Source organism: Pongo abelii, chromosome 3 (genome assembly GCF_028885655.2).
Source record: "Pongo abelii isolate AG06213 chromosome 3, NHGRI_mPonAbe1-v2.0_pri, whole genome shotgun sequence".
NCBI lineage: Eukaryota > Metazoa > Chordata > Mammalia > Primates > Hominidae > Pongo > Pongo abelii.
In genome coordinates, this window is record NC_071988.2 from 124,925,975 (window position 1) to 124,950,586 (window position 24,612).

The window sequence follows — 24,612 nt, forward strand, 5'->3', positions numbered from 1 at the left end:
TGGAGCTCTTCTCTGTGGCATTGTTTGATTTTGTTTGTTATTTTTTATTGAAGTTATGCTACTGTATTAGAATATTAATCATTTATGTTTTATTATATACAGAACATTGTTCTGGGTGCTTTGACAGATATAATACAGCAATAAATAAGAGGATTTTTGCTCATTTATCCATCTAAACTCTTAAAGTAATTGTATGGGGATATAGTAGACATTTCCCCTTTTTGCCTGACCCTAAACCCAATATTTGAACTTCTTGTAACTTGGGAGATTGCATCTACCTCTCACTAGAGAACCTCCCTTCTTAGCCTTTCTTGTGTCTGTGTAGGCATGACCCTTGACTTAGCTCTGAAAAACAGATATATATCCGCAGATAAAGGAGGGACCACTCAAAATGCGTTCTGGTGAAGCAAGGCGGTGGCCACTTCTGAATTCACTTTCCAGAAGCAACAGGCAACAGTAGTAAGGGGTGTAGCGGGAGCACTCAGTGGCTGTCACTGCAGCATTGCTGGAGGTTTTAAGGCGTCTGTATCCACAGGTGGTCATCATGTTGTTTTCATGAGACCAGTTTTGTGATACAAATTTGGGCATTTGCCTGGTGGGGAAGTCTCTATGACTAATTGCTGGGCTCATCTGGAGATTCTGTGAGTTACTAAAAATATTTAATAGAGTGAGAATTTTTACTGCTTGTAACTAAGCATACAAGCCATACAAGAGGCTAAAAGCTATTATACCATTAACAAGTAACAAGGAAAGGTAAAATAAAAATTTGGGGGTAGACATATTAATGTGATCTGATGGAGATAGATAAGGGCTCAAAAGATAGGAAAGATTCACACAAGATGTAGATGTGGAGCTCTGTAGCCTTAATTAATTCAACAAATACTATGAGCTGCTAATGGATACCAGAAATGGTATTACAAGCTTAAGATAAAAAAATGAGCAAGAATGACACAGTCCTGCTTTCATGAAGCTTACAGTACAATGGGGAAGAAATGAATCAAGTTATTATAACAGTTCTGTCAATGTGGAAGAAATGAATCAAGTTATTATAACAGTTCCATCAATCACTCTGTTGGGAGAAGTAAGAGGACATAATGTAAACCTTAATCAGGGGCACTTATATCTAGAATACTCAGGTGAGGCTTCCTTCCCAGAGAGACTTTAAGAAACTGACTATGCATGGATCATGCCTGTAATCCCAGCACTTTGGGAGGCTGAGGCAGGAGGATCACTTGGACCCAGCAGTTTAAGACCAGCTTGGGTAACATAGTGAGATCCCATCTGTTAAAAAAAAAAAAAAAAAAAGAAACATGAACAGTGTGTAAATTAAAGGGAATTGAAGGAAGACGGTCTGGGCAAAGAATGTCCCGGGAAAGGCATCAGCATTTGAAAAACACTTTGCAGTGAGAAAGAAAATGGCACATTTGAAAACTGAAAAATTTTCTATGTGGTTAAAATATAGAATGTGGAAATGGGGAGTGGCTAGGATGATCTGGAGAAGAGAATCACATATATTTTCTTCTGTATTTAGTTGGTGATTAGTGAGAGTTTACTGAGTTAGTGTTTATGAAAGATAATGCCAATCCTGCAAATAATATGCAACGTTATGGTGATAGTATTATTATTTGTAAATAAAGATTGCTCTGCTGGTCCTTAAATACCCATTATTAAGTCTTAATATCCTGTGTGATCTTGAAATACAACTTGGTATGGGTTTATGCGTGGGTAAAGAGTTGATATGATAATCTGAAGAAGATGAATCATTACAAACAACTCTAATTGAGTCAAACTAGTACAGTGCTCTGCAATTACAGGATTTTTAATTCATGCTTTTAGAATTGATGGGAGACTGTAACAAAATTCGGAAAATGTTGGTTTTCTTACTTTGTAATGGTTGAGTATCTCTACCTCACTGTGTGATAGTATACTGAATGGGAATAGGAATAGTAGCAGTGTTCAAACGGATAAAGAGAGATAGACATATTTAAGGTATATTTAGGATATTTGGTATATGTTAGGATATCCATTGACTAAAAGGATAAATGAAATGAAGAAAGCGATGCAGTCAAGATGTTGATCCTTATATGAAAGTCACAGACTTGTGCTTCCTAAGTGGTCTTTCTGTCTACCTGTGATTATTTAGTTGCTATTAAATAAATCACATAAAATTTACACTTATACATCTTGTCATCTAATTTTGAAAGTGCAAATACCTTTAAAAAACATAACAGTAATGTACCTAAATCCACTCCTCTTCTCTTTTGACTAGCAAGAATTTAGGTGGAAGATCCAGGATGTATCTATTTCACTCTAGTGGTTGAGGCAAAATTTGACATTTGCTTTAGATAATGATGAATTTGAATGACACTTAGGCATATATTCAAATAGTTGTATGTAATTTATTACATATAATTAATTATAACTATAATAATAATTATGTAATAATTGTATGTTAAGTAAAATTATGCATATAATTATAACAAATAATAATTTTCCTTGACATAGCAGTTTGTATTTACTTTCAAACACATTTTCATTATTTTATTTTATATTCACCAAAACTCTGTGAAAGGCAAAATTATCCCTATTTTACATATGAGCACACACTAGCTTATTAAAATTTAATAGCTGTAAGTTTATCCAGACTGCAGGTAGCAGAACATGAACAGAAGCTTGGATTTTCAGCTCCTTGTTCAGAGACAGTGAAAAGAGTTAAACATTTTTTTTTAAACACTGGGTGATTGTTTTCCAAAGGTCCAGGATGCATACTGCAGTAAATGAAGACTTGAAGATTCATTAAAAATAGGAGACATACGAACTTCTAATTAGATAACCACTCACTTAATTATAATTTGGAGTGATGTGGTTATGGTGCTTTTCCTTAATAAAAATACAAGCTATATTTATTCAATCAAAGTGAAATAGAGGCTTGATCAATTGTTTTTCAAATGTCACTTAGTAAAGAGCCATTAAAGTCATCTAGTCATTATTTCATGTCTTATTCATTAGTGTTTCTTTTTGTCTTTGTTTTATGTTTTGGATTGCATTACTCCTTTAAGCTAGAATTAGTCCCTATGCTTGAAAGTAAAGACATTATTTTCTCCTATTTGCACATTTTCCCCAAAATCTTGTGCAACCTCCAGTTAATTGCACTCAAAATTATTGATGCTTAGGAGCTCAAAAATGCCATTGCATTAAAAAAAGCCTTTCAAAACGCAGCTTGACTTTAGAAGCTAACTTGCTGAAAAATGCTTATAGCAATGAAATATCATTATTCAGCTCTGTGAGGTGCTAGCTGGAAAGTTACAACATCATTGCTTAAAGGGCTATATTTGTTTATAGATGGACAGTTACAAGTGACTCTGGGGGCTGAAGTTTTGTAAAATTATACACTTATATAGGTCTCCTGTTGGCCCAGTTATGTATATCTACAAATAGGTTTTCTTGGCACGAGGGCCACATAACTGACGATAAAACTCTGACTGTTAAACAGGATATATAATTACCAATGACCATAGTTGGATTTGGTCAGGTTTTAATTTGGTCAGTTGGTGGAATACATTAGTGGTGCTTGAAAATCTTATGAAATATAACTCCTTACACAAAAGCCAATTAATTTATATTTTCTAAAGAACAAAATTAAATGATAGGTTATCAAACATAGAATTTAAATATTGTATATTAAAAACACAACCACACACACATACACGAACATACAGTGTATGTTTATTATAAAGTTTCCAAATGATCTCTAGGGAGCCAAAGCCCCTTCTGCATGTTATCAAGCTAAGAACCCTAACTTGATGGTATTCTATTAGTAAGTTTGAAAATGGCAGTGGAGGGCTGAAGGAGGTGGAAGGAAAATGAAGTGCCAGACTTGGGTGTTAGTAGGGGTAATTTGCTGTATTCTTTCTTAATTGGGTTAGAATGTTGAAGGCTTTGAGAGAGAATTTATTTAGAAGACAATCTTATTTTCCTGAATAGGAAAGTTTAGAAACAGTGTTTGTTACCACTATGTTAACAGAAGTGTCATATTAAGTACTATAAGATTTTTGCATCACTGAAATTCAAGGAAAAATTCCATAACTAGTGAATCAGAAGTCTTGGCTTTTACTGAAAAACGAGGAAAAAGATTGCCATCTAATTGGTTGTCTGGACTTATGTGGACATTATCTTGAAAGACCATGATAGGAAACCTGAACTACATGGTCAGACCTCAGAACTGTTTTGATCCCAAACTAATTTCCTCAAGTGAATAGTAAGAAATTGCTTTCTTATAACAATTTCAAAAGGAATGAAATGGGGGAAAGAAGTGGGTCATCAAATCAATGGCAAATGGTCTTATTAAAAAAAAAGACCCACAAACAAGACATTAGTATCTCCAAAGAGGGTAAGAGAGGTTTGGGGAAGGGGATAAGAAAGAGAAAAACATTATTGATCCTCATTTTTGTCTTTCAATATTTATTTTTAGATTACTCCTTAAAAAGGTGAATATCCATATCCATTTTTTTTTTTTTTTTTTTTTTTTTTTTTTGTGAGACGGAGTCTCTCTCTGTCTCCCAGGATGGAGTGCAGTGGTGCCATCTCGGCTCACTCCATATCCATTTTTAAATGGAATAAATTGCTGTATGGTGGAGGATGAGCTATTTTACAAAACATCGTAGAATAACCACCAAATGAAAACATTCTTCAGTTTGGAAGCTTTTGTTTATTCATGAGGTATTTTTTTTTTTCCTAATAAGCTTCGTTGCTTCATGATAAGATGCGTCATCCAACCCAGGCTTAAAAAAAATGCCTCATGAGATAACTCAAAGAAGTTATAATGCCAGCATTCATTTACAATTGGTAGCCTTCGTTACCATTTAGAACATTTGTTGAGAAGATGAAGCTGTTATCCTTTATTTGAGAGCAAATTGACTGAGTGTAAGTGCCCTCTGAATATTCTGTAGGACATCCTGTTTCCTCCCTATTTCCTCACTTCATGTCCTGCAATGGTGACAGCTGTACCTACATTTAGTACCCAGGATTTCGACTTTTGTATCCAGCCTCTTCAATGATCTCTTAATTGCTGCTGTGCTTGAGTACTCTGCCAAAATACAGGAGGGCAGTGTTAGGCTGGGAGAGGACAGTTCCCCGTGGATTCTGCTTCAGCTTGCCCAGGCTCATTAACTCTCAGGGTTGTTGCTTTTGCAGCTGCTTTCCCAGTGAGGTTCCATTTAAAGCAGTTTTGAAAATATTGAGAGACACCAGAGTAACAATGAGGTTTTCTTCCTTTTTTTTTTTTCAATTTTACTTTAAGTTCTGGGATACAAGTGCAGAACTTGTAGGTTTGTTACATAGGTATACATGTACCATGGTGGTTTGCTGCACCTATCAACCCACCGTCTAGGTTTTAAGCCCCACGTGCATTAGCTATTTGTTCTAATGCTCATAAAAATGCTGTTTTCTGAAAACAGATGCTACTAGTCTGTGTGGGATATTATTTCAGCATCTTATTAAAAGCAAAAAGTTGTATAAGCCCCATTGCTTTTAATAGGCAGCACTTTTCTACTAAATCTGGGAATATTGTAATCTAAAACTAAAAATTAACAGCCCAGAATATTCTAAATATAGAAGATAAATATTTAAGATACTAGATATGGAAGGTATTACTGATCTTAACTCTGAATGCATTTCTTATTTCTGTTCTCTATCCAGGTGCTGTCATCTCTCACCTGGTTTCTCTAGTTCTTGTGTAAGTATTTTAGTGTGTGAATAGTTGTTCAAATGTTTCTGCAAGAGGATGTGCACTGGAAGGTTCTATTTCATGATCTTGACAGTGTCACTGGAGCACCCTCCTGGGTGCATTTCTGTATCTTTGAAAGGAATGCCGGTTAAAATGTTAATAAAGTCTCTGAGCAAAGTTGCCTATACATAAAATCCCAGCTACTTGAGAGGCTGATGCTGGAGGATCCTTGGAGCACAGGAGTTTGAGGTTTCAGTGAGCTATGATCATGCCACTGCACTCCAACCTGGGTGACAAAGCGAGACTTCATCTCTAAAAAATAAATATAAAATGAAATAAAATGTCAATGAAATAATGATTAAATAATCTCTCTAATATGTGAGTTTGAATGATGAGAAGGAACCAAGATGATATCCACATGCCAAGGAGCTTTAGTTGCTGAATGTTTAACAAACATGGGTGTCTGGAAATTATTATTCTTGGTGGTATTAGAAACTTGGTAGATGTGTGCAGCAAGTCAATATGTCAAAATGCCAGGTTGCAGCAGAGAAAGAAGTTTAATCGTGGGGCTGCTGAACAAGGAGACAAGAAGAAACCTCAAATTCATTTCTCAATGGAGTTTGCGACTAAGGCTTTTAAGAGTTTCAGAGAGGACCTAAATGTGGAGATCACTGATTGGCTGAAAAGTGCAGGGTGAAGTCATGGGGCAGGGAGATGAAAAAAGTGTAGTCTCATGCTGACTCAGTTCCGTTGTGGTGGGTCTTTGAACTGGTTGGTGTCAGCCGTGCCCTTGAAAGTCAGGATCCGCTTAAGCAATTCTTAAACAAAGGTCTTGGGATTCTAATATGGAGATCCTATCTATCTTAAACAAAAGCCTTATGACTAATGTCAGAAATTTTATCTATAGGAACAATGGGGATGCAAATGGTCAGTATCTAGTGCTACGTGACTTTTGGTTTCAAGGAAGTGAGTCAAAGTGCAGCCTGATTAATGCTTAAATATAACTCAATTTATGTCCAGAATTCTTGTTAACCCTGTGAGGATGGCTTCTTCAAGACCTGCTACCAAAATGCTTATTCTGGTCTCAGGCTGCAAGGAAGCAGAGGACTTAGGGAATTTGGCCTGCATATGCTCAAGGAGGTGGCTCCTTTTACAGATAGACTTAAAAACTCTTGCCCTGAAGAAAACAGCCTCTGCTTTTATGCAGATGAGATACCCAAGTGAGGGCCTCAGTGAACATCTGACAAATGCTTCTGTTAGCACAATTCATCTGGCTAACCCTGGCTGATACTTCAAATTTGACTTAAACATATTTCATTGAATCTAAGACACCAGTGGTTCTAAGACAGATCATTATTTACTATGTAAGAGAAAAAATGATGACATAAAGGTAAGATTCTAGTGTCTATTATTCAGGGTTCTACAGAGAAACAGAACCAATAGGAGATAGATAGATAGATAGAAAGACAGATAGAAGGATGAGAGGGGATTTATTAGGATAATTGGCTCACATGATTAGGGAGACCCAGAATTCCCATGACATGCCATTTGCAAGCTGGAGACCCTGGGATGCTGGTTGCATGGCTCATTCCAAGTCCAAAAGCCTTAGAACTAGGGGAGCTGATGGTGTAATTGTTAATCAGAGACTGAAGATATGAGCACTCCAGGGAGCAGCTGGTATAAGTTCTTCATTCCAAAGGCTGGAGAGCCTGGAGTGCTGACGTCCAAGAGAAAGAGAAGAAGAGCATTCCAGCTGCAGGGGAGGAGGGGAGAGAGAGAGAGACAGAGAGAAATAATTGCCTGCACACGTATGTTTATAGCGGCACTATTCACAATAGCAAAGACTTGGAACCAACTCAAATGTCCAACAACGATAGACTGGATTAAGAAAATGTGGCACATATACACCATGGAATACTATGCAGCCATAAAAAATGATGAGTTCATGTCCTTTGTAGGGACATGGATGAAACTGGAAACCATCATTCTCAGCAAACTATCGCAAGGACAAAAAAACCAAACACCACATGTTCTCACTCATAGATGGGAATTGAACAATGAGAACACATGGACACAGGAAGGGGAACATCACACACTGGGGCCTGTTGTGGGGTGGGGGGAGTGGGGGAGTGGGGAGGGATAGCATTAGGAGATATACCTAATGCTAAATGACGAGTTAATGGGTGCAGCATACCAACATGGCATATGTATACAAATGTAACAAACCTGCACGTTGTGCACATGTACCCCAAACTTAAAGTATAATAATAATAAAATTAAAAAAAAAAGAATTGCCTTTTCTCTTCCCTTTCTATTCTATTTGGGCCTCCAGTCGATTGGATGATGCTTGCCCACATCCAGTCGTCTGGGGGCCCAGATAGAATAGAAGGGCAGATCTTTCCCACTCAGTCCACATACTCACACCAATCTCCTCTGCAAACACCGTCCAAGACATACTCAGAAATAATGCTTTACCAGCTCTCTAGGTATTCCTTAATCCAGACAAGTTGACACCTGAAATTAATCATTACAGACTCTAAGATGCATCTCTAAAGTGTCTTAAGGGTCTGTGATGTGCACATTAAGATGCACAGATTCTAAGATGCAGTGAAAACATGCATCTTAAAATAGAATAAATAATCATCTCTTCACCTGAATCCAAGTCTTTTCTAGTTGGGGACGCCTAAACTTCGTCAAAGCCTTAAATAAGCCATAAGCTTATTAATTGTCTTGTGCTTTACACAGGGGGTTTTATCTTTCTCTTTCCACTTTGCCCCAGCCATCCCTCATATACTGTAGAAATTGCATAAAATCAGGAGCTGTTACATTATGGAGGAGCCCCAGCTTGCTTTCTCTGGCCTTGCATGATAGTATGTGGATATATGGATACAGATCATGGCAATCTTTTTTTCTCCCTTGGATATTTTTGTCTGATAATAAAAATGGTTTTGTTGGTAAGATATAATTAATCTTGGCAATTCTTCCTTTAGTGCCTCTGTAAGAGTTCTCTATGGGAGAGTACCTAGTTCTCTAGGTTTCCTGATTCAGTCTATGCTGAGGTGCAGTCCTCCCCGCTGACATCTTCTGCTTCTGAACAGTTAATAGAAAACTCCCTTCTTCCCTCTAACCAATATCATTCATAACAATTATGCTTTGAGCCCCTTCAATGTTTCAGGCACTATTATAGGCTCTATTTAATATAACATATAGAGCATTACTGATAGGAATTACAAGAGCCAACTGTATTTGAGCAAAGACATGAAGAAAGTGAAGCAGTGGGCTATGTGGCTATCTAATGGAAGAAAGTCCCTGGGAGGGAGTAGCAAAGGAACACTTTTGTTGTGCATAGCAGAACGTGCATAGTATGTTTAAGAAACAAGGCAGCAAGGAATATGCCAGTGTGGCTGAAGTAGAACAGGCGGACAGTAGGAGGAGATATGAGCAGAGAGATGTTGAGGAGAGGGCAGACAAATGTAAAAGACTTTGATTTTTACTCTGAATGAGATGGAAAGGCACTGAAGGAATTTATACAAAAGAGTAACATACTCTGACTTTATTTTAAATGCATATGTTAAGTCTATGTGAAGGGAGAACTTTAACATGGAAGAGTGGAAACAATGAGACCAGACAGAAGGCTAGTGCAATAATAAAAGAGAGGTGATGGTAGCATCTGCAAGGGTTGCAGTTGAGGACTAAACTCTGATTTTTTTTTATCCTGCCCAAATTCTTTCCTAAGAAGGGGTCTGGGGGGTCATGCCCTAGAAATCATAAATTCTCATCAGATGTGTTTTATTTAATCCTATATATCATGATTTACTTTCCAAACTGACTCTGGCATAACATTATGAGACAAAGGAGAAAATCAAAATATTTTGCACCAAAACATGTTTCTTTGCCATATTTTGAAATGGCCCTGCAGAGCTATTCTTTGTGGGGGAAAATTTGCATCTGTAAAGACTCTCTATTAACATAGCTAGATCTTTTTCTTCCAGACCCTCCTAATCCTAAACAGATTAACTAAGATCTGAATAAGAAATATTTGTCACCTATAGCCTCTAAAGGCAGCCACTCTAAGACTTCAAAAGAACTTTGGTCTCTACAATCTTTATCTTAACCTGAACATTCCGTTGTTTCTATCTATCCCAGGTCTTTAGACAAACTCAACCAATTGCCAACCACAAAATGTTTAAATTCACCTATAGCCTGGAAGCCCCCACTTTGAGTTGCTCTGCCTTTCTGGACCAAACCAATGTAGTTCTTAAATGTATTTGATTGATGTCTCGTGCCTCTCAAAATGTATAAAACCAAGCTGCGTCCCGACCACCTTGGGCACATGTTCTCAGGACTTCCAGAGGGCTGTGTCAAGGGCCATGGTCACTCATATTTGGCTTAGAATAAATCTCTTCAAATATTTCACAGAGTTTGACTCTTTTCATCGACAGAGTGGTGGAGATGGTAGGGAGTAGTCAGTCAGTCCTGGATATGTTTTGTATGGAAATCTGTCAGGTTAGATTGACTAAAGGGTAAGGAATGGAGTCCAGGATGACTCAGGGTGTTCGGCCTGAGTAGCCTGAACATTGAAGCTGCCATTGACTAAGATGGACAATCATGTGGGAAAAACGGTTTGAGGGGAAGAATTAGGAGATCAGTTTTGGGCATTGTGATGGTTAATACTGAGTGTCAACTTGACTGGATTGAAGGATGCAAGGTATTGTGCCTGAGTGTGTCTGTGAGGGTGTTGCCAAAGGTGATTAACATTTGAGTCAGTGGGCTGAGTGCAGTGGCTCATGCCTGTTATCCCAGCACTTTGGGAGGCTGAGGCGGGAGGATCACTTGAGGTCAGGAGTTTGAGACCAGCCTGACTAACATGGTAAAACCCCGTCTCTACTGAAAATACAAAAATTAGCTGGCCATGGCAGCAGGTGCCTGTAATCCCAGCGACTCAGGAGGCTGAAGCAGGAGAAATCACTTGAACCTGGGAGGCAGAGGTTACAGTGAGCCGAGATTAAGCCATTGTACTCCAGCCTGGGCGACAACAGCAAAACTCCATCTCAAAAAACAAAACAAAACAAAACAACAACAACAAAAAATTTGAGTCAGTGGACTGGGAGAGGCAGACCCACCTTCAATGTGGGTGAGCATAATCTAATCAGCTGCCAGTGTGGCTAGAATAAAGCAGGCAGAAAAAGGTGGAAGAAGTGGACTTGCTTAGTCTTCCGGCCTTCATCTTTCTCCCATGCTAGATGCTTCCTGCTCTCAAACATCAGACTCCAAGTTCTTCGGCTTTTGGACTCTTGTACCAGTAGTTTGCCTGGGGCTCTCGAGCCTTCAGTCTCTAGCCACAGACTGAAAGCTGCACTGTTGGCCTCCCTACTTTTGAGGTTTTGGAACTTGGACTTGCTTTCTTGCTTCTCAACTTGCAGATGGCCTATTATGGGACTTCACCTTGTGATCCTGTGAGTCAACTCTCCTTAATAACACCGCTTCATATACACATCTATCTTATTAGTTCTGTCCCTCTAGAGAACCCTGACTAATAAAGGCATGTTAAATTGGAGATACCTGTTTAATATTCAAGTGGAGTTTTCTGCTGTTCAATACTATGTGAAGATCCTGCAGAATCACTAATATATAGAGTGAGGTTTATTACTCTTGTTAGTCTTCCATTTGTCCTTTCTCCACATTTTTGGACTGCTCAAGAGAGTGAACATGATATTGGATACCTTCTATCATGTACACAAGATTTAAGAGAGACTTCTCATGATGGCTTTGTGAACTGAAGTGAGTCATAAATACTGATTAGCTGTCTAACCTAATTATTAGTAGTATATATAATCTTGTCAATATACTTTTCTGGTATTGTTATTCTTTTCTATTTTTATCAATTATTCTAAATTATGATGATTGTTATTTAATCTACTTAGATGTTTGTAAATCTCATTCATATTTAGATATAACAGTGCATATTAATAATATGTGTTATATTACTTGAATTGCTTTATTTTTTAGAAAAGATCATGATTAATTGAATCATATGCTGTGATGTGTTCCTCTGTTACTCAGGCCTAAAGAGAGTCTTGGAACATTATGTTGTCTCCTGAGAGCTTGCTTAGTGGGAGAATCTGACTTGCAGATAATGCCAAGGGGACAATAAAAGTCTAGCCCAGGCCTTTTAAGTAGAAGCAAATATTCTGCAGCAGACATAAAAATAATAAAATATTACTTTCCTAATCAGGTAAAAATCTATGCAAAAATGTTAAGAGCTCATTAATATTTATGATTGCCCAATATAAGAATAAGAAAGCAGAGAATATAATAATGATATAATTTCTAAAGTCCTAATTATGAACCTGTAAACTTTTTAAGGTCACCTGTTAAGCCTTAATTAAATTGTACTTTGACAACTGAGATTACTAACTTCATTAGCATTCTTGAATTTGCATATAATTTGCATTATAAAATTTGTTGTTTTCTCAAGATTCTCTTTACTAGTTCTATTTATACTGAACGATGTAATTGCTCTTTATTTAATTCCCTTCTTAATAGCTCTAACAATTCTCATTTGGTGAAGATAAGATGTAAAAATTTATGGAGCAAAATGACAATTAAACTAAGTACATTAAATGTGGAATATTAGATGGGACTAATAGTTCATGCAGGTTTGGTTTTTGGCAATAAGGGACTTTTTGTTGGAGTAGGAGTGGCAGTTGCTTTTCTTTTCTTTTCTTTTTTGAGACGGAGTCTGGCTCTGTCTCCCATGCTGGAGTGCAGTGGCGCAATCTCTGCTCACTGCAAGCTCCACCTCCTGGGTTCACACCATTCTCCTGCCTCAGCCTCCCGAGTAGCTGGAACTACAGGTGCCTGCCACCACCCCCGGCTAATTTTTTTGTATTTTTAGTAGAGACGGGGTTTCACTGTGTTAGCCAGGATGGTCTCGGTCTCCTGACCTCGTGATCTGCCCGCCTTGGCCTCCCAAAGTGCTGGGATTACAGGCGTGAGCCACCGCGCCTGGCCAGCAATTTCTTTTTTTAAAGGACCAGATAGTAAATACTTCATACTTTCAGGCCATGTGGTTTCTGTGGCAATTACTCAACTCTCCCTTTGTAGAACAAAAGGAGCCATAGATAATCTATAAACTAATGGGCTACATTTCAATAAAACTTTATTTACAAAAACAGGCATTGAAGTAGATTTGGCCATGGGTAGTAGTCTACAAACCTCTGTTGGAGCCCAGATGCTTCATTTTGACTTTCAAGTGTTTAGGATTCACTGAGAAAACCATCCTACTGTCAAATTTCCATCCATCTGCCTATTATCTATGCATTATTTATACTTTCTTCAAGTGACTTTTATTTTAATATGTATAACATCTTAGGGTAAAACATTCCATAATACATTCTTTCTGTGGAAGACTTTGGTACCTGCCTTTTTTTTTTTTTTTTTTTTTTAAATTCACTTCAGATACCTATGGAACATTTGCAATATGCCAGGCATGTAATACAAGCTAAATTATACAGCCATGAACATGCCAACCTGTGCCCTTATAGAGCCAACATTTTAGTGTTTCACACTAAAGTATTTACTGTCTAATGTAATGGTGTGATAATCCCCATGATGGAAGAAAAAGTGTTCAGGGATTAAGTGAGGGTGTCCGGGAGGACCTTCTAAGTGTTATCTAAGAGGGAAGTAGTGTCTAAGTGACATCTAAGCTAAGAGCCAAACAGTAGATAAGATTTATCTACATGAAGAAATGTGGATAAGTATTTTGTAGAAGGAGCAGCTAATAGTTTGTTTTTTGAAAAAGAAAAAATAATATAAAAACATACATTTTTAAAGCAGTGGAGGAAACTATCTAAAGTTATAATTTTATCTTAAAATTAAATGGATTAAAACATGCTCATGAAGAACATATAGGACATTTTAATTTATTTTGACTTTTATTTTAGGTTCTGGGAGTGCACGTGCAGTTGGTTACATGGGTAAATCGTATGTCACTGGGGTTTGGTGTACAAATGATCTCATCACCCTGGTAGTGAGCATAGTACCTGAGAGCAATTCAACAAGCAAAAACCAAATAACCCCATTTAAGAAATGGGCAAAAGACATGAACAGATACTTCTCAAAAGAAGACATATAGGTGGCCAACAAACATGTAAAAAATGCTGAACAGCTTGCAGTTCTCTAAGTAAGAGGGAATATAGGAGTTGAGAGAATCAAAGGAAGCCTGTGCTTTGTAGCAGTGCCTATTAACCAGAATGCTATGGTACACTGTGATATTCCAAACTCTTTGTAATTTTGATCTGTAATGAAAAATTATTTTTTTTTCAGAAAAATTACAGAAATGAATTTAAGAGGAAAGACTGAACTCAACAAGCTATGGGTGTAAAGCAAGCCACAACTTGCTTTAAGAGTGAAATGTGAAGTGTAATATAAATGGAGCCAAGGAAAGATTTTGACTTAAAATAAATGCTCAACATTGTTAATCATCAGATAAATACAAATTAAAACCACAATGAAACATCATCTTACACTAGTCAGAATGGATATCATTAAAAAGACAAACAAGTAACATATTGAGGAGGATGTGGAGAAAATGGAACTCCTAGAAACTGTTGGTGGGAATGTAACTTAATACAACCTCCATGGAAAACAGTATGGAGATTTCTCAAAGAACTAAAAATAGAACTACCATTGACCCAGCAATCCACTAATGGGTATCTATCCAAAGGAAAGAAATCATTACATCAAAAAGATATCTGTTTATCACAGCACTATTTGCAATAACGAAGATATGGAACCAACCTAAGTGTCCATCAGTAGAAGACTGGATACAGAAAATGTAGTATATATACACAATGGAATACCATTCAGCATTAAAAAAGTGAAATAATCTCTTTTGCAACAACATGGATGGCACTGGAGGCCATTAGATAAAATAAGTCAAACACTGAAAGCCAAATATCACATGTTCTCACTTATAAGTGGGAGCTAAATAATGTGTACACATGGATGCAGAGTGTGAAATGATAGGCAATGGAGGCTCAGAAGGATGAGGTGGGGGAGGGTGGTGGATCATGAGAGATTACTTAATGGGTACAATGCATGTTATTTGGGTAATGGATGCCTAAAAGCCCTGACTTACTGCTATGTAATCTATGCATGTAACAAAATTATACTTGTGACTTATAAATTTATACAAATTTTTTAAAAGATAAAAATAAAATGTTTGTACTTACTTTTATTAAAGTTATACATTCATAAAGTTTAAAGTGTCAAATAGTTCTATAAAACTTTTGACTAAAATATAGTTCTTGTTCTCCACTATTTTTCAATATCTACAATCAGTTACTTTAAACACTTTTAGCTGATATCTTTCGTATTAATCATTGAACTTTTAAATAAAATGCTTATATGGCTACTATTTCATATTTTATTTTCATTTTAAGCATTATCTATTACATTTTTATGGAAAATACATATTTGTTCTCTTACCAACACACACACATACACGCACACAGCTCAAGTTCTACAGTCTCATATCTGAGCTTGAATTCTGCCTTTGATATTTATTAGTTATTATATTATGACTTGGCATTCAAGCTGGTTCTTGCATTCTTTCAACATGTCCTGGTTACTTCATAAGCATTTCTTTACTTCATGGCACATGGAATGGATGTTCCAGCCTCACCTTACACCTTCTGTGTCCTAGATATGAAATTGGCCATTTCTCTGAGATCTGGTTTATTTTAGTTAGAAATCATACTTCAAAACCAAAATCTAGGCTGGGCATGGTGGCTCACACCTGTAATCCCAGCACTTTGGGAGGCCGAGGTGGCTGGATCACTTGAGCTCAGGAGTTTGAGACCAGCCTGGGCAACATGACGAAACCCTGTCTCTCAAAAAAATACAACAAAATTAGCCAGGTGTGGTAGTGCCCACCTGCTGCCCGAGCTACTAAGGAGGCTGAAGCAGGTGGATCACTTGAACTTGGGTGGCAGAGGTTGCAAGGAGCCAAGATCATGACACTGCACTCAGCTTGGATGACAGAGCGAGACCCTATCTCAAAAACAAAACCCAAAAAACAAAAACAAGCAAAATCTGTGAGCACATTATTATGCTTTGTCATTCTAGTATCACAGCATTTTACTGTGGGGGCTTCAAGCTGTTTTCTTAATGTGTTTTAACATCTTCAAGGTCTACTTCTGTCTCATAATTGTTTCATTTTAGTGCTTTTCCAAATAATTTTACATGTATATTGCATTATTCCTATAAACTTTAGCATGAACATTCTAGCTACAAGAATCCTTTTTGTTATTTTTGCTGAGATTGAATTTAATTTATAAATTGTTTTAGAGAGAACTAACATTTTGATGACGTTGTGGTTGTATGCAAGAATAAGAGATGTCCATTCATTTGTATTGATATCTACTGTTGTGTCTTTCTGAAGGTTTTGAAGTGTTTTTTGTATAGGTATTAGTTCTTAAGTTCATTCTTATTTTAGACTTTCATTGTTACTTTATATTTTTACTTTCATTGTATATTTTAACAGGTTATTATTGATGTATAAGTAGGTCATTGATTTTGCATGTTAATTTCACATTTGGTTACCTTACTAAATTACTTTTATCTTTTTTATGTTAGTTTTTCTAGTGTTTCCCAGGCAGAGTAACTGACAAAGCTACAGTTAGATAGGAGGAATATGCTCTGGTGGTCTATTGCATAGTAGAATGACTAGTTAATAATAATGTTTCATATATTTCAAAACAGTTAGAATAGAGGTTTTTGAAAATTTTCATCACAAAGAAATGATAAATGTTAAAGGTGATGGGTATGCCAATTACCCTGATTTGATCCATTACAAAATTTATACATGTATCAAAATATCATATTGTACCCCATAAATATGTATAATTATTATATATTAATCATAAATAAAAATGTAAAAATATAAAAAACCAAAATTAGCCACGAAAAAAAAAATGAAAACATCAAATCATTGCTTTAAGCTTCCATCTTGAAAACTAGAAAATAGATGATTAAAGCCAAAGCAAATATAAGAAAGAAAATAATAAAGGTAAGAGCAAAATCAATGAGTTAAAAACAAATGATGAAACCAAAGAAATAAAAAGGAGTCTCTTGAAAAAGATTAATAAAATCTATAAACCTCTAGCTAGACCGACTAAAAAACGGAGAGAAGAAACAGATTACTTATATAAGGTATAAAATAAAGGATCTTACTACAGATCCTATAGATACTAAAAATAATTAGGGGATACTATAAACAACATTATGATAATAAATTCAACAAAATAGATAAAATAGACAAATTCCTTTAAAGATATAAATTGATGAGACTCACCAAAAAAGGTAGAAAATGTAAATAGCCCTATTTTAAACAAACCAGAAATCTCATTTTTAGATATTTACCAAAAAGAAAAACACATTGCTCACATAAAATCACTGTGCATGAATGTACATAGCAGCTGATTCATAATAAAAATCTAAATATTATACAAGTGTTTATCAACAGGTGAATGGACAAGCAAATGTCCATGCAATGGAATCCTACTCAACAATAAAAAGGAAGGATATACTGATACTTTCAATAATATGGATAAGTATTGAAAGTATTATGCTGCATGGAACAAGGCAGACACAATGAAAAACATTCTATATAATCCTAATAACATAAAATTCTAGAAAAGGCAAACAATCTATATTTATAGTTTTTTTTTTTTTTTTTTGAGGTGGAGCCTTACTCTGTCACCCAGGCTAGAGTGCAGTGGCCCGATCTCGCTTCATTGCAAGCTCCGCCTCCTGGGTTCACGCCATTCTCCTGCCTCAGCCTCCTGAGTAACTGGGATGACAGGTGCCAACCACCACGCCCAACTAATTTTTTTGTATTTTTAGTAGAGACGGGGTTTCACCATGTTAGCCAAGATGGTCTTGATCTCCTGACCTCGCGATCCGCCCACCTTGGCCTTCCAAAGTCTGGGATTACCAGTGTATATTGACAGATTTTACATCAGTTGTTGCCTGGTACTGGAAGAGAAGATATTGACTTCTAAAAGGTATGAGGTATCTTTTTGTTATGATGGTTACATAGATAAATAATTTTGTCAAAACACATCAAACAGTGTGTTTATAAGGGCATTTTATTGCATGCAAATATAGTGAATGTAAATATATATTATGATATTAACTAAAAGGAAGCATGAAGGGAGAAGGCCAAGCAAGATGACTGAATAGAACCCTCCAGTGGTAATCCTCCAGTAAGAACATCAAATTAAAAACAATTCACACAAGAAAGCCCCTTCATAAGAACTAAAAATCAGGTGAGCCATTACAGTATCTGGTGTTAACATCACAGCAAGGAAAGAGCTACCGAAGAGGGTAGAGAAAGACAGTCTTGGATTGCTGACACCACCCCTCCCCCATTACCTGGCAGTGGTCACATGGTGCAGAGAGAGAATCTGTGTGTCTGGAGGAGGGAGAGCACAGTGATTGTGGGCCTTTGCATTGAAACTCAGTGCTGCCTGTCATAGCAGAAAGCAAAACAGGGCTGAATTTATCTGGTGCCCAAGTAGGGCGCATTTAGACCAGCCCTTCCCAGAGGGGAATCACTCATCCCAGTAGTCACAGTCTGAGTTCCAGCTAGCCCCCCCACCACAGGCTAAACAGCTCTGGAGTTCTAAATAACCTGAAAGGCAGTCTAGACTACAAAGACTGAAATTCCTGGGCAAGTCCTAGTGCTATGCTGGGCTCAGAGCAAATGATTAGGGGTGCATGTGAGCTAATGAGACATCAGCTGATGCAGATAAAGGAATGCTTCTGTCATCCCTCCCCTAACCCCAGCAAGCACAGCTTGAAGCTCCAGGAGACACTCCTACCTTCTGCTTGAGGAGAGGAGAGGGGAGAGTAAAGAGGACTTTGTTTTGCAACGTGGATACTAGCTCAGTCACAGTAGAATAGGGCACTGGGAAGAGTCCTGGGGCCCCGATTCCAGGCCCTACCTCCTAGTCAGCATTTCTAGACACACCCTGGCCAAGAGGGGAAGCTTCTGCTTTGAAGGGAAGAGCTCAGTTCTGGCAGGATTCATCACCTGCTGACTCAAAAGTGCTTGGGCCTTAAACATCAGTGGTTTCCAGGCAGTTCTCACAGCAGGCCTTAAGTGAGACCCAGGGATGTGTTGGTATCAGGTGTGACCCTGCATTCCCAGCTGTGGTGGCTATGAGGGGAGACTCCTGCTTGAAGAAAGAAGAGGGAAAAGTGAAGGAAACTTTGTCTTCTGGCTTGGGTACCAGCTCACCATAGTGAGGTAGAGCACCAAGCAGCCTTCTAGGGTCCCCACTTCCAAGCCTTGGGTCTGGGATGGAATTTCTGGACTGCCTTGGGCCAGAGGAAAGCCCACTGCCCTGAATGGAGAGACCCAGGTCTGGCAGTATTTACCACAAGTTGACTGATGAGCTCTTTGGCCTTGAGTGAACATTGGCAGTAGCCACACAGTACTCCCTATGGGCCTGCGGCAATGGTGGCCACAGGGAGAAACTCTTGCTTGAGGAAAGGAGAGTGAAGAGTGGGAAGGACTTTGTCTCTTGCCAGCTCAGCTTTGTGAAATAGAGCACCTAGTAGATTTCTAATGTTTCTGCCTAGAGGCCCTGACTCCCAGATGGTGTTTCTGGACCTGTTGTAGGCCAGGAAGAGCTCACTATCCTGAAGGGAAGGACACAAGTCTTGTTGGATTGGTGGCCTGCTGACTGAAAAGCCCTCAGGCCTTGAATTAACACATGGGCCTCGGTGAGACCAAGTGATGAGCTGGCTTTAGTTCTGACACAGCAGAGTTCCAGAGGTGGTGGCCACAGGGGTGCTTGTGCCACCCCTCTCTCAGCTCCAGGCAGCTTAGCAGAGAGAGAAAGACAACATTTGTTTGGGAGACAGTAAGGGAAGAGAACAAGAAACTCTGCTTGGTAATCCAGAGAATTATCTCAGATCTTAATTAAGACCACCAAGGTTGTTCTGCAAGAGTTACATTATTACTGGGCTTGGGGTGCCCCCTAATGCAGACACAGCTTCAGGGACCAAAGACTTAGATCAGAACACTCAATTCACTTTTAATACTTGGAAGGCCTTATCAAGGAGGATGGGCACAAACAAACCCAGACTATGAAGACTACAATCAATATTTAGCTCTTCAGTGCCCAGATATCAACAAACATCCACAAGCAGCAAGACCGTCTAGGAAAACATGACCTCTCCAAATAAACTAAATAAGGCACCAGTGACCAATCCCAGAGTGACAGAGATATGTGACCTTTCAGACAGAGAATCCAAAATAGCTCTTTTGAGCAAGCTCAACAAAATTCAAGATAGCACAGTGAAGGAATTCAGACTCCTGTCACAGATTCACAAGACCAAAAAAAAAAAAAAAAAAAAAAGATGAAAAGAAATAAAATAAATCAAAGAAAGAAAGAAACAGAATCCTATCAGATAAATTTAACAAAGACATTGAAATAATTTTTAAAAATCAAGCAGATGTTCTGGAGCTGAAAAATTCCGTTGACATACTAAAAATGTATCACAGTCTTTCAAAAGCAGAGTTGATCAAACATAAGAAATAATAAGTGATCTTGAAGACAGATTTGTTTGAAAATACACAGTCAGAAGAGACAAAATAAACAAGAATAAAGCACACCTACAAGACACAGGAAAGAGCCTCAAAAAGGCAAATCTAAGAGTCATCGTCCATATAGAGGAGGTAGAAAGGGAGAGGGATCAGGGTAGAAAGTGTATTCAAGTGGATAATAACAGAGAACTTTCCAAATCTAGAGAAATATATCAATATTCAAACATAAGAAGGCTATAGTATCCAAAGCAGATTTAGCCTAAGTAAGACTACATCAAAACATTTAATAATCAAACTCCCTAAGATCAAAGATAAAGAAAGGATCTTAAAAGCAGCAGAGAAAAAAAACAAATAACCTACAAAGGAGCTCCAATACAGCTGGCAGCAGACTTTTCAGTGGAAACTTTAAAGGCCAGGAGAGAGTGGCATAACATATTTAAAATGCTGAAGGAAAAACAATCTTTTTGTCCTAATTTAGTAGACCAGGTACGGTGGCTTGTGCCTGTGATCCCAACACTTTGGGAGGCTGAGGTGGGTGGATCACCTCAGGTCAGGAGTTTGAGACCAGTCTGGCCAACATGGTGAAACCCCATCTCTACTAAAAATACAAAAAAGTAGCTGGGTGTGGTGATGGACACCTGTAATCTCAGCTACTCAGGAGGCTGAGGCAGGAGAATTGCTTGAACCCAGGAGGCAGAGGTTGCAGTGAGCCAAGATTGCACCACTGCACTCCAGCCTGGCTGATGGAGCAAGACTTCTTCACCACCCCAACAAAAAAAGTATATCCAGCAAAAATATCCTTCAAACACGAAGGAGAAATGAAGCCTTACCCAGATAAACAAAAGCTGAGGGACTTTATCAACACCAGATCTGTCCTACAAGACATGCTAAACAGAGTTCTTCAATCTGAAAGGAAAAAACATGTTAATGAGCAATATGATATCTGAAGGTACAAAACCCACTGGTAATAGTATACATATGCAAAGAGTATTATAACACTATAACTGTTGTGTGTAAATTACTCTTAAATAGAAAGACTAAAAGATGTATCAATAAAAAATAATAACCACAATAACTTTTCAAGACACAGTACAATAAGATATACATAGAAATAAGAAAAAGTTAAAAAGCGGGGAGGATAAAGTTAAAGTGTAGATTTTTATTAGTTTTCTCCTTGCTTGTTTGTTAGTTGATTTGTTTGTTTATGCAATCAGTGTTAAACTGTTATCAGTCTGACATAATTGATCATACGATGTTAATTGTAAGCTGCATGGTACTCTCAAGTCAAAAAAATCCAAACACCTATCAGAGACACACACAAAGTAAAAAGCAAGAAATTAAAACATACTACCAGAGAAAATCACCTTCACAAAAAGGAAGATAAGAAGGAAGGAAGGAAGAAAGGAAGGAAACCACAAAACAACCAGGACACAACAAAATAGCAGCAGTAAGCCCTTACTTATCCATAATAACATTGAATGTAAATGGACTAAACTCTCCAATCAAAAGACAGTGGCTGAATGGATAAAAATAATAAGACAATGATCTGTTGCCTACAAGACATACACTTCACCAATAAAGACGTGCAAGACCAAGAATAAAAGGATGAAAAAAGATATTCCATACAAATGGAAACCAAAACCAGGCATGAGTAGCTATACTTATGTCAGAAAAAAACGTATTTCAAGATAAAAACTATAAACAGAGACAAAGAAATAATACACAGGTTAATTCAGCAAGAGGACATAACAATTGTAAATACATATGCACCCAATGCTAGATCACCCAGATATATAAATGAAATATTATTAAAGTGAGAGAGAGAGAGACAGAGAAAGAGGAGGAGAGAGAGTTAGTTTATTACTAGCTGGAGACTTCAACACCCCACCTTCAGTATTGGACAGAAAATCAACAAAGAAACATCTGATTTAATCTGATCTATAGACCAAATGGACTTAAGAGATATTTACAGTTCACTTCATCCAACAGCTGCAGAATACACATTCTTCTCTTCAACACATCAATCATTCTCAAGGATAGACCATATGTTAGGCCAAAATCAAATCTTAAAACATTCATAAAATTGAAATCATATGAAGTATCTTCTCTGACCACAATGAAAAAAAACTAGAAATCAATAACAAGAGGAACTTTGGAAGTCTGAAACTTTGGGGATTTTGAAAACATCTGAAAATTAAACAATATGCTTCTGAATGACCAGTGGGCCAATGAAGAAATTAAGAAAGAAATTGAAAAAATATTGTTGAAACAAATGAAAGTGGAAACACAATATACCAAAACCTATGGGATACAGCAAAAGCAATACTAAGAGCAATGTTTATAGCAATAAGCTCCTACATCAAAGTAGAAAATCTTCAAATAAACAACCTAATGATGCATCTTAAAGAAATAGAAAGGCAAGAGCAAACTGAATCCAAAAGTAGTAGAAGAAAAGAAATAAGAATCAGAGCAGAAATAAATAAATTTGACACAAAAAACAACACAAAAGTCAATGAAATGAAGAGTTGGTTATTTGAAATGGTAAACAAAATTGACAAACTTTTAGGCAGACTAAGAAGAAAACCAGAAGACTCAAAAAAAAAAATCATAGAGGACAAAAAGACACAACTGATATTGCAAAAATTAAAGGGATCATTAGAGACTACTATGAGCAAGTGTACGCCAATAAACTTGAAAACCTAGAAAAAATGGATAAATTCCTACACACGTACAACTTACCAAGCTTGAACCATGAAGAAAATCTCAAACCTGAACAGACCAATAATAAGTAATGAGATCGAAGTCATGTTAAAGAGTCTCCAGGAAAGGAAAAGCCTGGGACCCAATGGATTCATTGTTGAATTTTACCAGACACTTAAAGGAGAACTAATGCCTATCATATTCAAATTATTCTGGAAAATAGAGGTGGAAGGAATACTTCCAAACTCATTCTACAAGGCCAATATTACCCTGATACCAAAACTACATAAAGACACATTAAAAAAAAGAAAACTATATGCCAATATCCCTGATGAAACTGATACAAAAATCCTCAACAAAATAGTAGCAAACTTAATTCAACAATACATTACAAAGATCATTTATCATGACCAAAGTGAGATTTACCCCAGAGATACCAGGATAGTTCAATTTAAATGTATCAATCAGCAAGATAGATCATATCAACAGAATGAAGGACGAAAACCATTGACCACTTCAAATGATGCTGAAAAAGCATTTGATAAAATTCAACATCCCTTAATGGTCAAAACCCTCAAGAAAGTGGGCACTGAAGGAACATACTTCAAAACAATAAGAGCTATATATGAAAGATCAACAGCTAGTAGCATACTGAATAGGGAAAAAAACTGAAAGTATTTCCTGTAAGTTCTGGAATGTAATAAGGATACCCACTTTTACCTCTATTATTTAACATAGTACTGGAAGTTCCAGCTAGAGTAATCAGACAGGAGAGAGAAATAAAGAGCATTCAAATTGGAAAAGAAAAAGTCAAATTATCTATGTTTGCAAATAATATGATCTTATATTTGGAGAAACCTAAAGACTTCACAAAAACACTATTACAACTAATAAACAAATGCAGTAACGTTGCAGGATAAAAAAATTAACATACAAAAAAATCTTGGGAGGTTGAGGTGAGCAGATCACAAGGTCAGGAGATCAAGACCATCCTGGCTAACATGGTGAAACCCTATCTTTACTAAACACACACACACACACACACACACACACACACACACACAAACATAAAATAAGCCAGGCGAGGTGGCATGTACCTGTAGTCCCAGCTACTCAGGAGGCTGAGGCAGGAGAATCACTTGAACCTGGGAGGCAAAGGTTGCAGTGAGCCGAGATCATGCCACTGCACTCCAGCCTGGGAGATCAAGCAAGACTCCGCTTCAAAAAAAAAAAAAACAAAAAATTGGCAGCATTTATATATGCCAACAGCAAACAACCTGAAAAAGAAATCAAGAGATAGCTGGCAAGATGGCTAAATAGGAACAGCTCTGGTCTGTAGCTCCCAGTGAGATCAACACAGAAGGTGGGTGATTTCTGCATTTTCAACTAAGGTACCCCATTCATCTCACTGGGACTAGTTAGACAGTGGGCGTAGCTCACAGAAGGCGAGCCGAAGCAGGGTGGGGTGTTGCCTCACCTGGGAAGTCCAAGGGGTTGGGGAACTCCCTCCCCTAGCCAAGTGAAGCCATGAGGGACTGTGCCATGAGGAATGATGCACTCAGGC

The 24,612-nt window shown here is 37.5% G+C and overlaps 1 long non-coding RNA gene across 1 annotated transcript in view; it reads right to left on the reverse strand.

Moving 5' to 3' along the window:
• Positions 1-4,648: 4,648 nt before the first annotated feature.
• The window catches only part of LOC129058817 (uncharacterized), a 33,819-nt gene continuing 13,855 nt past the window's right edge, over positions 4,649-24,612 (reverse strand). Inside the window, exons 2-3 of the long non-coding RNA XR_008524232.2 lie at positions 7,237-7,478; positions 4,649-6,037 (exon numbers count right to left, since the gene is read on the reverse strand). This is a non-coding gene — a long non-coding RNA (uncharacterized LOC129058817). The remainder of the gene's footprint in view (positions 6,038-7,236; positions 7,479-24,612) is intronic.